General features: G+C 35.9%; 1 pseudogene; it reads right to left on the minus strand.

Annotated features, from left to right (window-relative positions):
- Window positions 1-14,876: 14,876 nt before the first annotated feature.
- LOC130882627 (60S ribosomal protein L17-like) lies at window positions 14,877-15,446 on the minus strand (annotated as a pseudogene).
- Between the last annotated feature and the right edge of the window lie 825 nt (window positions 15,447-16,271).

The raw sequence follows: 16,271 nt of genomic DNA on the forward strand, positions 1-16,271 counted from the left end.
TAGGGCAAGGCAAGTTCGGAGCTTCTCTCCTCTATTGCTTAGGGTTTTAGCTGGAGTCATCCTTGTGGATTCCTGGGAATTTCTCTAGAGCCGGGTTTCTTGCCAACCCCCTGATGGCTCCCTCAATCAAGATATCCCTTTCCTTGCTCTCATCTCTGTCCTTCTCCATCTCAACTGTTCTGTTTCCTCAAGTTCTCCTTGTCCCTCCCCTTCACTCTTCTCTTCCCCTTCTATGCTCCCTTCTCCCTTGACCCCTAGCTCCCAAATTGCTCAGGGGATCTTGTCTATTTTGACTTTACAGGTGGATCTATATATGTTTTTCTTAGGGTTCACCTTATGACTTAGCTTCTCTAGGATCATGAACTATAGGCTCAGTATCCTTTATTTATAGTTACTATGCACCTATGAGTGAATACATACCATATTAATCTTTTTGGGTATGGTTTACCTCACTCAGTAGAGTGTTTTCTAGATCCATCCATTTGCATGAAAAATTCAGAATGTCATTGTTTTTGTTTGTTTGTTTGCTTGTTTGTTTTTTCCCACAGAGTAATACTCTAATGTGTAAATGTGCCATATTTTCTTTATCCATTCTTCAGTTGAGAGGCATCTAGGTTGTTTCCAGATTCTGGCTATTACAACAAATGGTACTGGCATAATGGGATATCAACATGTAGAAGAATAAAAATAAATCCATATATCCCCATGCACAAAACTCAATCCATATGGATGAAAGACCTCAATATATATCCGACCACACTGAACCTGATATAAGAGAAAGTGGGAGGTAGCATTCAATATGTGAGCACAGAAGACCACTTCCTAAATACAACCCCAGTAGCACAGACACTGAGAGAAACAATAAATAAATGGGACCTCCTGATATTGAGAAGCTCCTGTAAAGCTAAGGACACAGTAAATAATAAGAAAGGCACCTTACTTAATGGGAAAAGATCTTCACCAACCCCACATCAGACAAAATACTGACCTCCAAAATATATAAAGAACTCAAGAAATTAGATATCATAGTTTCAAGTAACCCAAATAAAAAATGGGGTACAAAACTAAACAGAGAATTCTCAACAAATGAATCTCAAATGGTCAAAAGACACATCCTTAGCCATCAGGGAAATGCAAATTAAAACAACTCTGAGATATCATCTTACACCAGTCATAATGACTAAGATCAAAAGTACCAATGATAGCTTATGCTGGAGAGGATGTGGTATAAGGGGAACAAACCTTCATTGCTGGTGGGAATGTAACTTGTACAACTTTGGAGATTAGTATGGCGGTTTCTCAGAAAATTGGGAATCAACCTCCCTTGAGAACCAGCAATACCAATCTTAGGCATATACCCAAAGGATTCAATCATACTACAAAGACATTTGTTCAACTATGTTCATAAACCTAATTCTTAAGAATACAATTATTACTGTAATTAAAATAAAGCCCATTAAAGCAACATTGAAATATATGAGATGTATATAGACTGCAAATTATATTTTATCATGTACATAGGTTCCTTATCAGTTTTTTCTGTGCTCTTTAAATTTAGTCTTGTTTTTTGAATTTTTATCTAAAATTGACTGTAATCTATCTACCAAATCTGTATTTATACTATGAATGCAGAGTGAATAAATGTATCACAATATCATCTCCTGCACCTAAATCTATGATATAAATTTCAATTATAATATTAGCCATCGTTCCTTAAATACAAAAGTAGTTCAAATCTTTGTTTTGATTTTATAAATTCAGTGTTACAATAGTCATTGTCAGCATTGATATAACTGATTTGAAATATTATAACTTTGTTACTCACAAAATTAAGTTGGAATAATTCACTGACTTTGTTATCCTACTCTGCAAAAGTAAACGTGTTCACAATGAAAACTACTGAAGAAACTGAATTAGCTGGAGAGAACTCGATTCAATGTAGATGTAAATCCATTTTAACGTGGTCCTTCTTGAGCAGCAAGACCAAACTGCCCAAACTCACTTCATATGTTCTTGCTTCTCCATCTGACTTTTCCCTTCAAGTTTTCTTATGGCTAGTGATTCCTCTATACTTCCCATGGTACAACTAAATGCCAACAGACAAATCTCACAACTAGTCTATTTCCAGGAATCCAATATATATGCCTTATTAACATACACTTTTAAAAAGTCATTGCAGGTGAAAGAATTTATGAGAAACAGAAAAGTGAATACTGAAGAAGAGAATTATTACTTAAACGTGTGAGTGTATCATATGTGCAAGATCCTAAGTTCAATCTTCACCACAACAAAAGATTATGCATAGCTTTGTAAAAATCAATTGTAAAGTCAAAAACATTTTAGATACTAATCATGCAATCTGTCTTACCAATATTCAGCTTCTACTTACCAAATGTATTTAACAGAAAACATTACCCTGTCTCTCTATTTGCCATTAACACTTTGCATTAGTATTCTGGGAGCTCACTCATGATCTTGGTGTACACAGTTTAGTCAACTGCTAGCTGTTAATATAAGTATCCAGCAAGGACAGTAACACTGAATTACCTAATTAGCACTCTTAATTTGAAGGAGCTATATGTTACTATCCACCTGTTTCCAAAAGTATTTAGTTGAATCAATAAATAACATAACATTGCCCCTATTAGAAAGACAACCACCTCATAGCATTCTCATATATGTGACCAGAAATAGCTCAGGCAGGATTATTTGTTACTTTTGTTCACATTTTATGGTTTTTACATAGTCAGGTGAGTACATTGTTTTCCTGTATATATGCTTTACACAAAGCTAGACTTGAAATAGGAACAGGATATCTACCAAGCACACCAAAATTTACTGAAATGCAACAATTAACGGAGGTACTTCATTTAGAAATGAACACTTCTGGAGTGTTGCCGAAGTCCGCTGAAGGCTTGGCTCATGTGGATGAGCAGCCTGTCTCTGTAGCAGAGGTACATCTTCACCATTGGTAGTGGGATCCTGCAAGTGTAGACTAGAGCAACGCTCTCTGAAATGTCACCCGCTTAAAGCTGATCACTAATTCCTTCTTTCTAGCTACTTGGTCTGCACATATAGCTTATGCATTTTCACATATTATATGAATGCATTCCAAATATATACAAATGAAGAAAGAGAAAGTGAGCAAGGCTTTAGTCTCGAAAAATCAAAAAAAAAATATGCAAACCAAGAATCTGAGAGCGAACTATACAGTAAACAGAGTAATCATTTCTATAATGTCCCTGCAACTCTCTAGCAATTTCAAAGTACCAAGAGTTATTGACTTGATTAATGAATATTTGTGAACATTTATTAGTCTAAAAGTACTTCATCTTACACTGTATTTCTCATGTAGATAAATTAGGTATCCATATGAGTATGAATTAATTTGTTCTGGCTGAGTTGCTTCTGGAGTCTTACTTATGTCACGTGATTAATAAAAGTCTGAGGAAAATATATGAAGGAGGCAAGAGAAAGGGTACTGTACTTAAAGTCTTATTTTGAATTTAGATGATCCCTACAGCAGAAAAATATGCATCTTAAAATAGCTATTTGTTTTAATGTTAATTTCTGACTGAAAATTTATCATAGCTTAAGTTATATACCAACTAAAATAGAATTCAAGCTGATTAATCCAAAATAGAAAGGTGACTTAAAATATCAAAATTTCAACTTAGAAATCATTTATTTAAGTATTTTGGATGTGCTGATAAAATTTAAGTTTCCCAGTCCAAAAAAAAAAGAAACCAATAAACAGTAATTGTTTTTTGTTTCTACTCCTTGATTACGAATTTACTCAACTTTTTGACTCTATTATACACATAAGATATAGGTAACTCACATGTACAATAGTCTATAGATGCTATAAGTCAACATTGGGTATTTAATCTTTGCCTGAGTAAGCTGAAGTTTAGGATAGAGTAGAAACAATAGCAAGCACATCCCAGGACGGAACTGAAGAAATCTTTACAGATTTTTACACTATAAAAGACAAAGCATTCTATTTACTACATGTTAAGCTTCCATCATTTCTTAGGGGAATAGGACATGAAGAAATTTTTATAAGATCTTATTTGTGATTCTCATCAAAATTGGGCTGGAAAAAGCTCATTTCTCCCAAGTGAGAACAACAATAACTCATCACTATGCCACTTCCCGTCCCTGCAATACCACCTCCAAAAGGCACATGTGATAAACGATTAAGTAGTCCTCTTCTTCCTTAATAACGTCTCTTTCTCCTTAATGGCCTTTGATCATCGTGTTTATCCCAAGCTCACATATCAACTCATCCCTAAACAAGAGACGTTTTCTCTTTGGTCATCCTTCCTGTGCCCTGCATAAATATTCTTACCAAGTAGTGACCTGATAATTATGAATGATAGCTTTTCCTATCCCTGAGTGGCTGAGGCATAATTTCAAGAAAGTATTCACAGTCAGGGATGATCAAGTGATTACACTCCAGATTAATCTCCCCGGGCCCATGTGCTGCCTGGCTGTAGACCGAACATGGTGTGGCATTTAATCTGTTCTATTTAGCCCAAATAAAGAGACCTTATTTGCTAAACCGTTTTAATTCATTCCACACAATTTAATTATGCTTTGGTACAAAACCACCTGTGACCTTGGGTTTAGTAATGAAATCCACTCCCCAGTTACCACTATAGAGCGTAGTTTGTTTGCTAAAGACAGTGAAAAATAAGAATCTTAGATATTTCTCAGAAACTTCACTGGCATATTTGAATGAGATAATAAAATGATTCTCACCCATTTCAATGAGGAAATAGTCCAAGATATATTTTACTAAATTCTGAACCAGAGGCTGTTAAAAAAAATGTTCCTTGCTTTTCTGCTTGAGAATTAAGATGAAAACATATGGCATGCAATTAAATGTTACTTTTGAACAAATCTGGATCATTTGATGTTTATTTATTGACAGGAGGTGCTACTTAGTTCCTAACGAATCTTGGAGAAATCAGTTTCTCATTTAGCATGGTTTTGATAATCAAGGTAGATGATACTAATTAGAAAAAGTCCTAAGGAAATTTTCGGATTTTAATATTCATACATGTTTACAAAAGTTCTCTGAATAAGCCAGAATTCTCAGTGTTGTCCAATTTAAACACCCTGTACTCATTTTTGTTTCTTTCCAACAGTAGGCTTTATGATTTTCCCTTGCAGAGAATTTCATAAATCTACCTTGACTCTCATAGTGTGGAAATGATTTCTCTCACTGGCTCCTAGACACTCTGGGTTTATTCATAATAATGCAATCATACAAACCTAGTTCATTGATTTTTAAGATATGTTAATTGACCTAGATTAGAACATCTTTTAAAAATTGATTATGTTCCTGCCAATGATGTTTATTATTTCTGTTTCCAAGTATCAGTTAGTTTGCACATTGGTTGGTTTTATTTGGAACTCCAATAGGGGAGGGTATTCCTGTTATCCATATTGTTAACATCCAAGAATAACTTTTCAAATCAATGTAATAGTTTTTAAAAATGTGAAAAATCCACACAGCTGTCTTTTAACTGCAAACATTTTTTTCTTATCATTTAATTTCTTAGAATATGCTAAAACCATGCCATCTGTTTCTGCTGGGCCATCTACCCCACCAAAATTCAATACTGCAACTTTGGAGTGATTCCCTGGATCTTGTCAACCATTGGTGGGTTTTTTTTGTTGTTGTTTTGCTTTATTTGTTATTTCCATTTTCTTTTCATACATCACATTGTTTCAACTGCAATACATCTATATGATATATGTGATTTGACACTCCTTGGTTGCTATCTTACGAGATTTTCATTCCAAGGTTGCCAAAGAATAGAGAATCAAATAGACTGTTTAGTCTAACAAATTCACTTATAGAGAAAAGAAATTGAGGCCATTGGAACTTAAGTATTAGTGATGATCCTGAGACCCTGTAGTCACACCAAATCATGAAAAATTCCTGGCTGATGTTTTTTTTTTAAAGATTTAGTAACTAGAGATAGAACATTCCCATTTTCTTGATGAGTGTTCTTATAAACACACCAAGTATTTTTCTCCTGTCTTTAAAGGTGTGATTGACTTTGTGTTGCAGACATTTTACCTTGACATTAAATGTATAGAGAATATTTGTTTAGTTGAATAAAATGATCATAGCCAGATGTGGTGGTACATACTTGCAATGCAAGTATGTAAGAGGCAGAGACAGGAAGATCCTGAATTTGAAAATAGACTGGGCAACATAGCAAATTTTTGGACAGCCTATTTTACATAGAAAGACACTGTCTCAGGGCAGCTAAAGACAAACCAAGAAAAAGTACTTAATCTGAATTAAACTCAAAAGAAGTTAAAGTCTCTTTCAAATCATATCCAAGAGCAATGCTTTCCTTGTTATACTATTAGAAGTCTTGTTTCATACCTTCCAATCATCACAGACATTGCACCACTTTTTATTTTCATTCAAAATGAGTGACAGAGAACCACAGAAGCACATCAAATGAACTTGAAAATTCTAGGCTGAAGGAAAACACTAGGTCTTGCTGTGGACTTTTCTGTATCACATTCTGGTAATAAGAAAATTGCAACATCGTAACTTAGTCAAGTATCACAATTCAGGCAATTCTTTCTATGTCTTGGAAAAAAAATAAAAGAAGAAAGAAAACACCACAGAGGACTAACTATGTGTTTAAACAGAAAATCCAAAGATGGTGAAAGTATTAAAAGGAGACAGATAAAATGCACGGGCTTTTGGCAACTACAAGAAATAATTTTTGAAGGGAGTTAAGATTTCAAACTCAGGTAGCAAAAATAACAGTAGATGCTGTCCCACACTACACACCCTGACTAACCAAAGTAGCTAGTTTTAGAAAAGACTCAGCTCATGTTTTGAGTTCAACTCCCTAATTGGATGGAACAATACCACAGCAATGCTGCATTTCAGATGAAATTTCCAAATTTGATACTAGTTCTTGTAGCAGGGGTGTGGGATGAAGTCATGGGTGTGGTGTAATACTTTTTAAAGCCTCTGGAGGTGGGTGGTCCTTGGACCTCCCACAGGGCAGAGAAACCTGCTTGCTCTTTGGGCTGAGGAGGAAGGAAGACTTGATTGGGGGAGGGGGAGGGAACGGGAGGTGGTGGCGGGGAAGAGGCAGAAATCTTTAATAATTAAATTAATAATAAAAAAAAAGAGATGCAAAAAAAAAAAAAAAACACAGAGAAACCCTGTCTCGAAAAACCAAAAAAAAAAAAAAAAAAAAAAAAAGAGTTGCTGTGGTCATTGTGGTCATGGTGTCTCTTCACAGCAATAGAAACCCTACCTAAAACAATGGATATGGGTTGGAGAGAGGACTCTGGATGGGCAATGACTGCTCATCCAGAAGTCTTAAGTTCAATTCCCAGCAGCCACATGGTGACTTACAACTATCTGTAATGAAATCTGTGCCCTCTTCTGGCCTGCAGACATACAAACAGTCAGAACACTGTATACATAATAAATAAATAAATTTTAAAAACAATAAAAACGAAAAAAAAAAAAACAAATGTTTGGACAGAAAAGTAAAATTTAAATGAAAAATATACCAAGTGGTAGCTACATTTTAGATAACTATACACTACTCAGATCTCAGAGATTTTATACATAGGTTGATTTTAGTGGAATAGTATAGTAAGTGTACCTCATGTTTGTTTCTTCCCTGTGAAATGTAAACATCTCACCACAAAAGGTCATCAGTAAGAGGTTGGCTTTATGAACCAGTAAATGTACTGATATTGCTTATAGGACATGAGTATACTTACATAAGCATAGGAAACTTGAAGGCAGCTAATTCTTCACAAAATCTTTGCAAAATCTCACAAAAAAAAAAAAATCACTGATCTCCGCATCCAACTTTCGAGCAACTCACCAGAGTCTTCTCTCTACCAAGTTCAGATGGCTTATGGAACTCCAGAAAGGGGTCCAGTGAGTCTTACACAATTCTGAGGTTTCTTTCTTTTTTTTTTTTTACTGTTTTTTTTTTTTTTGTGTGTGTGTGTGTGTGTGTGTGTTTTGGGGTATTTATTTATTTATTAAAGATTTCTGCCTCCTCCCCGCCACCGCCTCCCATTTCCCTCCCCCTCCCCCAATCAAGTCCCCCTCTCTCATCAGCCAGAAGAGCTGACTGGGAGAAGATCTTCACCAACCCCGCAACTGACAAAGGTCTGATCTCCAAAATATATAAAGAACTCAAGAAACTAGACTGTAAAAAACTAATCAACCCAATTATAAAATGGGGCAATGAACTGAACAGAGAATTCTCAACAGAAGAAGTTCAAATGGCCAAAAGACACTTAAGGTCTTGCTCAACTTCCTTAGCGATCAGGGAAATGCAAATCAAGACAACTTTAAAATACCATCTTACACTTGTTAGAATGGCTAAAATCAAAAACACCAATGATAGCCTTTGCTGGAGAGGTTGTGGAGTAAGGGGTACACTCATCCATTCCTGGTGGGAATGCAAACTTGTGTAACCACTTTGGAAAGCAGTGTGGCAGTTTCTCAGGAAATTCGGGATCAACCTACCCCAGGACCCAGCAATACCACTTTTGGGAATATACCCAAGAGATGCCCTATCATACAACAAAAAGTATATGCTCAACTATGTTCATAGCAGCATTGTTTGTAATAGCCAGAACCTGGAAACAACCTAGATGCCCTTCAATGGAAGAATGGATGAAGAACGTATGGAATATATACATATTAGAGTACTACTCAGCAGTAAAAAACAACGACTTCTTGAATTTTGCATGCAAATGGGCAGAAATAGAAAACACTATCCTGAGTGAGGTAATTCTGAGGTTTCTGAGTGTTCTATGTTTTATTTCCTGAGTCAGCTGAGCCTCCTTTCTCTCCCCAGCTATTAATTAAAATGAATAGCTACAAAACATCTTTCCACAAAATATGCACTATAAAGAACAATGTGCAGAAAGACCGAGAAAGAAGAGAAGCCAGGAGGGAAAGAGAGGACATGCAGATGTGTAAACTATCTGAAGGAATATTGCACTCCCACAACATGCAGCTAAAGACAAATGCTATGTGTGTCTCTTATTTGCCTTCAGGCTTCCAAAGCATGAAAGAAATAAGAGCTGTAAGAGCTTGGACATGTTGGAGGGTGGTGACGTGTAACCAAGGGGGGCTTTAAACTGTATTGATATGAGAAAGCTGGCAACAAAGAAGATTGGGCATGGACAGTGAGGCAAAGACTGGTTCTTGTAGACTTTATTGAGCTAGAAACCTATTTTACTCTCTTCGTCAATACTGAAAACATGTAACATATGTAAGTTTTCTTTTTTAGCATATAAATACAAACATTGATATAAATATATATGCACCTATTTGTTATATATATATATGTATATACTCATGCTCTTTTTTTTCTATCTCATAGATACATATCCATATATCTGTAAATATATGTGGCTCAGCAATTGATATTTTACAATATTTACTTTTAAATATGAAACTTTGTACACAAGTCATGGTACTTCAGAGAATTCTAGTACCTCCTAGGGCCTCAAGGTCTGCAATTTTGTTTACTAAATATACAATTTAGTCAGATGTGTAATAGTTTTTTTTCCATGAGATTTTTCTTTTTAGGAGATAAACAAGAATAGTATTTGAATACAAGCAAAATACTCCACAATTCTAAATCAGACCTGCCGCTCTTTCATTAAAGGATATCACTGGAAGAGAAGGTAAGAGGAACCCAATACCTTTATTTGTGGAATGTCTATTATTTTTTGACTAGTATATTATTTCATTGATTTCAATTGCTTAATTTTATTCTTCAGTGACACACACAATATTAATAGTATTATTACTAAAATTCATATAGTAAGTTTTCAGAGATAATTAAATATTTATTTTTCAGAGCTTTCCATTATTTTTGTATTATAGCATAAGATTTCACTAGTATCCAGTCAATACATAAGGATTTTGAATGACAGCTATTGTTTTAGAAATATACTTCCTTTTTACTAAAAGCCTCAATACTAATGTCATAATTTTCCAGAGACAATTCTCAAAACCAAAGCTTGATTTAGTCAAACAAGACAAAATAGTTAATAGGTTAACATGTATCAGTATCTATAATAGAGAAGAGTAAACACTATTATCACTATATGGAGATCAATAGAAAAAAAGTAGCCAGTAAAAATTGCTAAAATGACAAATAACCAAGTGAATCACATGATAATACAGATAGAGGAATTTACGTTAATTCATTGCTGTCATCTGTTGACTGTTCTGAGGATGGCTCTGCCTGTAATCGTTATTCATCAACTCAGAAGGATGCAGTGGGGAAGGACACTTTCTTCCATCTATGTCATTTTATATACCCTCTGTAGAAACAACAGTCTTTCATCTAATTGTTCACATCAAAATATTCAGAGCACACAAAGCCACTATGCAATCTAGAAACACAGGCAACTTTATTTCCTCATTTCTTACCTTAGAATAAAAACATTGTAAGTGCCTGCCTTTGGTAAAAAGTTGTGAGTGTGGTTCACGCACACAGCATCATTATCACCTGAAAGCTTCTAAAAGTGGAGAATCTAGGGGATAATTTTAGACATGCCATTTTGAATTCTTTAGTTTAGATCTTTGAATGATAGATGTATATATTTAAATTTGAACCAATCCATCAGTGCTTACCATCTTTTCATTCCAATCCGGCACTGGTACATTCCTGAGTCTTTGAGAAGGAGGCAGTTAAGCAGCTATTTCTTGTGGGAGTGTTTTGAAACATATGTTAAGGTGTTATCTGAGCTCTAGGAACCAGAGACCAAAATTAAGGGAAGAAAAATTACTCGGCTTCTGGTTTGTGCTCTACTGTTTAGCCCAAAGCAAGCCAGAAGCTGTTGGGAGAAGTATATCGATTCTTAGTAAATTGTCTTTCATGTGTAAGAGGCAAGTTCTTCATGGAGAAGAAAAGTAAGTACCAGATTTAGCTAAGATTTCTTGTCACAGTCATCAGAGTTCAGTGAACATAATTAAGAAGAAGTTCACAAGACTGTCCATGGGTGAAACACATCCCATCAAAAAAGGCAGGTGGGGTTTTGTAGAGAGGTTAATATTCTGCAAAGTCTTGAATGTTTATGTTAAGGGGGAAGAAAGAGTAAAGAAGGCCCTCCAGTGGATGACCCAGTAACATATAAACATGATGAGACAAAATAGTTTTGCTAAATGTTTAGATAAATGTGTCTTTATTGCAGAAAACAATATAAAAACAAAGAGATAAACCTTGGAAGATAGTGAAACAATGTGTGTAAAGATTTTTAATTCAAAATGCAGGGTTTTATTTGGTTCTTTAATCACAGGACAGGATACATTTTACCGAGTAAAGTTTTAAAAGAATTATTCTGACATAAACAACTTGTTTGAATTGAAGTGGGAGTGGGGGATAGAGTTGAAACTTTAAGAATATTGGATAAGAATCTAAGACCTTGTTCTGTAATAAGTGACCTCAATTAGCATGACAGCATGGGACTAATGAGAAAATATGACTTAGTATGTTACTTCAATCATATTTGAAGTAATGTGATTTTTTTGTCAGACTTGGTACTTACTTCTCATGCTTTAGCAATAGCAATTTTGGAAATGACAATTACAATTAGAATAGCAAAATTATACATAATTCTTAACTCAGGGCTGACACTCTTAAAACCTTAAATACAGCCATCTTTCCACACACATATGAGATTGGTTCTGGAAAACTGATCAGATACAAATCTCCACAGACACTGGCATTCTCCTTATCAAATGGCATGTATTTGCCCATGAACATTCTTATCATATCTAATAAAAGGAAAAAGATAATTAACTAGTTCCTATATCTTATTGCTTAGTGATAAGCAATAAAATACAGTATGCATATGAAACACAGACAGATTTTTTTCAAATAATTTTGATCTTTTATTGGCCGGATCCATGGGTGTCAAACCCAAAGATAAGAACAACTACTTGTGCAAAATAATCTATGAAAAAAGAAAAATTCTCATTCTTATTTTACAATCTAGAAAACTAAAATTTATGAAATCTCAAAAGCTCTTTTTACCTCTAATCAGAGATGAGGAGCTCAGACTGATGTACATGCAGGGATTCACCATCCACCTGGTAGCAAGGAATAGTTGAATAATTTGAACTCTTGAACCTCAAAAGCTTCTTTTTCTATAAATAAGAAAATTAAAAGATAATATGTATAAATATATTATAAATTTAATTTCATATCTATTTCTTTGCTTAACACCTTAAAGAAATGCTCTGCTTCTCTAATCAAGACATACATTTTTAAGTGGCTCAAATCTGATAGCAATTTGTTCATCCTTCAACCATCAGCCTAAGCCACTCATAACTGACAAGAGGAAGCTGAACACTCTCAAAGGTCCGGTAGGAATTCACTTTGTTGGACTGATGGCTTTAACATGGACTATCTCCCTGGATCTGACGGTCACTTTAGTTCTACTTACATCCCCTCTGTGTCATTCAGCATCGAGTGGAGGATTAGGATAAGCATCCTCATGCTAAAGATACTTTTGCTATGCCGTAATTCATGTACTTCCACTATATCCCATATCCAGGAGTTTAGTGACCCACTGCAAGAAAAGATGGAGAATATGTTTTGAGAAAACTCCTTTTAAGAAAAAATGTGTAGAAGCATTAGGAGGAAACTAGAAGTCTTTACTAAATGTTCTGTTGCTAATTCAATTTTCAGCTTCTCTGCCCTCACCGCATCTGACATAATTATTAGCTTCTGTAATAATCTTGTTTGTTTGTTGATTTACTTCCTTTTCCACTCTCATTTTTCATTTCCCTTTCAGTTTCCTGGGGCTGCCTTAACAACGCAACACAAACTTGTTTACTTAGAAAGGCAGTAATGTATTTGCTCTCTGTTCCAAAGACCAGAAGTGTAAAATTAAGGTGTCAGCAGGATTGGTCCCCTCTGGGGATTCCTGGGGAGTGCTGTTTCTTATTTCTTCCTGAACTTCTGATGGCTGCTAGCTATTCTTGGCATCCCTTGGCTTGTACGCTTGTAGTTGCATCATTTAAATTTTGTCTTTATGTGGTTTTTCTGGGTTTATCTAAACCTAAGCTTCTTGTATGTCTCCAAATTCTCTTTTTCAATCTTCTCCCTTTTTGTCTCTTACAAGAACACGCATGTCTTTGGATTAATATGCATACACCCCAATCAAGAGGGAGATCGTTTGAGAGTCTTATCTAAAGTATCATCTTTGAAGATACTCTATTGAAAATAAGTAATCTATTTTCACTTTTTTTGTCCTTGGGATATTTTTTAAGAGTCTCAAGTCAACCCACTCTAACCTCATTTTATTGCTTTATCACAATTTCTCATAATATGTTTATTGAATCCATACTTTTTAACATTTTCTTTTCTGTACCATAAACCATTTCTGGTCATTTTACATCTAAATTCTTGACTTTTTTCCCCTTCAAGGTGGGTTGTTTATGTTTTTTTATGTTGATCTTTTAGCTGTCATTGAGACTAATTTTTCCCCATTTTGGTGATAGAGTATACAACGCCATCTTCATCTTCTATGCCTTTAACGAGATATTCTTTTGGTTTGATATGGGTGTAAATTGTTTTTTTTTCCTCTGCACATATAAGAAGCATGCTATTCTTTCCCCCTTGAGTGTCTCATATTTGATATTGATGTGCAGTTAGGGGATATGGCAGAGGAGGAGAAATAAATTCTGGGTACGAATATTTGACAGACTATTTGGTCTCCCTTTTGCTTTCACAAATGTTCCAATGATTATATGCAATGTGGCTTACTGTGGCATCCTAGGTCACACTTTTAGATGCTATTCCAAGATAAGATCTTGTAATATGTACTCCATCATAGATCCAGCTACATGGCTACCTTTGCAACAAACTTGTAGTAGAATCTCATGGGTTTATTTCCCACTGTGTCAGCCCAAAACAGTTCTATTTATTTGTGATGAGATTGCCACCACAAATTTGATAGTTAGTTCTGATTATTCTGACAGTCAATTTGTCACAGTCTAGAATCATCTGGAAAGCAAGTCTAAATGAAGAGTTGTCTAGACAAAGTTCATTTGGGTACAGCATGGTTGATACCGGACTCATGAAAGAGAAGAAAATAGGGAAACTTTTTCTTTTTTCTATATTACACTTGATAAGACTGGGAGTAGGGTGTATAAAAAAAAAAACTGTCTCTAAACCTACCCAATTATGAAACATACAAGCCACAAAAAATAAAATAAATGAGTAGTCAGAGAATGCATCCCCAAAGGTGCATTTGTGGCATTTTGTCTTGTGAGAAACAATTCTTTAATGAACTAAAAGCCCAACTAATAGGAGGGAATTCATGCCTTGACCATAAATTTATGCACCTGTGACGGGAGAGGCTGTGGGCTGGCTCTCAGGGAGAAACTACTAAGTCTGTATTCCTTAACCAGTGTAATTTCTAACTCTATTCTAAGTAAGTATTCTTATACCCACAGAAAAGTGTGTCACTCACCACTTATCAAAGAAATTTTGTTTTACAGATGATGGAGATGTTTGCAGTAATCTACCACCGGTCAAAATGCAGAGAACAAGTGACAGCTGGCTGCCCATCACCAAGAGATCTACAAAACCTACACCTGAGGCCCGGGGCATTATGAAAGCGATGGAAGAATGATTGCAGAGCCAGAGGAGCACGGTATATTCCTGCTCTGCAGCAGTTCTTCCTCAGAAAGAAACAATCTATCTTACAGAAAAAATGTATTGTGAAAGAAGGTTAACAGCTCAAAATACCTTAAGGAAGTTTCTTTTTCTTTATTTTTTTTTTTTACTTTTATCTGCACTTATTTCATGTTGAATTTATTCCTATGCCATAAGTTTTTGTTTCTTCAGTTTCTTCTGGGATATCTTTTTCTTCTGTGCAACCTCCTCTTCTGGCTTTGGAACAATCTGTTCCTTTTCAGTGAGGATCATCTCGATGTGTTGGCGGAGCTCATGTATGGGTTAATCCGGCCATGAGCTCTGTAAATTCGTCGGCGCATCTTAGGTGCTTTGTTCACCTGGATGTGCTCAATGACCAGAGAGTCCACATCTAAACCCTTCAGTTCAGCATTGCTCTCTGCATTTTTCAGCATGTGCAGCAAAAATTCTGCACTCTGTTTTGGCCACCGACTCTGTGTCCAGCCCCACTGTTTGGCCTGGGCGCACCTACCGACTCCACCATTGTACCGTCGGAATGGCACACACTGCTTCTTCAAAGTGACATCTTTCAGATACTTGGTGGATTTTCGGATATGCATACCCTTGATGGCCTGGGCCGTTTCACGGGTGTTCTTAAAGTGAACCCGAAGGTTTGATCCTCTCGATTTGCATGATTTTGTAGGGTTTTCTGGGTCAAGAGAGTAGCGAACCATCTTCACGGGTCACCTCTGGCCGCTTACAGGAAGAGCCTTAAGGAAGTTTCTGAAACTGACTTGATGCATTAGGATCCCAGTTCTCCGATATTATACAAGTAGAAAGAGTACTGAAGCTCTCTCTCACACAAACAAGCTGCAAAGAAGACTCCAGCTGCATAGAAGAAGCAGAGATCTGCCACGTATCCTGAAGGGAGCAGAGACCACTAAAGGGAGCAGAGACCAACCAAATAGTTAGGAATAAAGAGAGAAAAGCAAGGCTTCCTGAAACATTCTCATACCAGCTGAACCATCTGAAAAGGATACTTTCCAAGCTGCTGAACTGTCTGCAGGCTGTGCAGTATGTTCCAGGTCTCTTGTTTTTGTGAACAGTCACAATGTCCGGGTGTGCTTTTGGGAATGCATCTAGCTGTCTTTGAGAATAACACTTCACCTATGTTTCTATAAAGTAACACCAATAAAACTCATTAGCTCACCAAGTTGGAGTTTGTAGTTTTTATACTTCGATTTGTCATGAGTTCGCCATTTGCTATCTGGGATGAGTAGGTGCGTGTGTGTGTATCACACAACTCTGTTATGAGATAGTATCTTCTATACACAATGGGCAACTGTACCTGTGAAGCTTCAAAATGTATAGTCACCTATCCTATGTAATGACAATAGCAACTGACATGCCAGTATGGATTGGGGAAGTCTTACAAGATACCGCCCCAACTTTAAGTGTGATTGGCAATTAATGGATTAGTGGATGCTGAGAGAGAAAAAAAACAGTCTTTTTCCGGAATGATCCCCGATAGGTTATATAACCCAAACAGTTATCACTAAGCACATGTACATAGGTGTAACA

The sequence above is a fragment of the Chionomys nivalis genome, chromosome 10, assembly GCF_950005125.1.
Source record: "Chionomys nivalis chromosome 10, mChiNiv1.1, whole genome shotgun sequence".
Lineage (NCBI taxonomy): Eukaryota > Metazoa > Chordata > Mammalia > Rodentia > Cricetidae > Chionomys > Chionomys nivalis.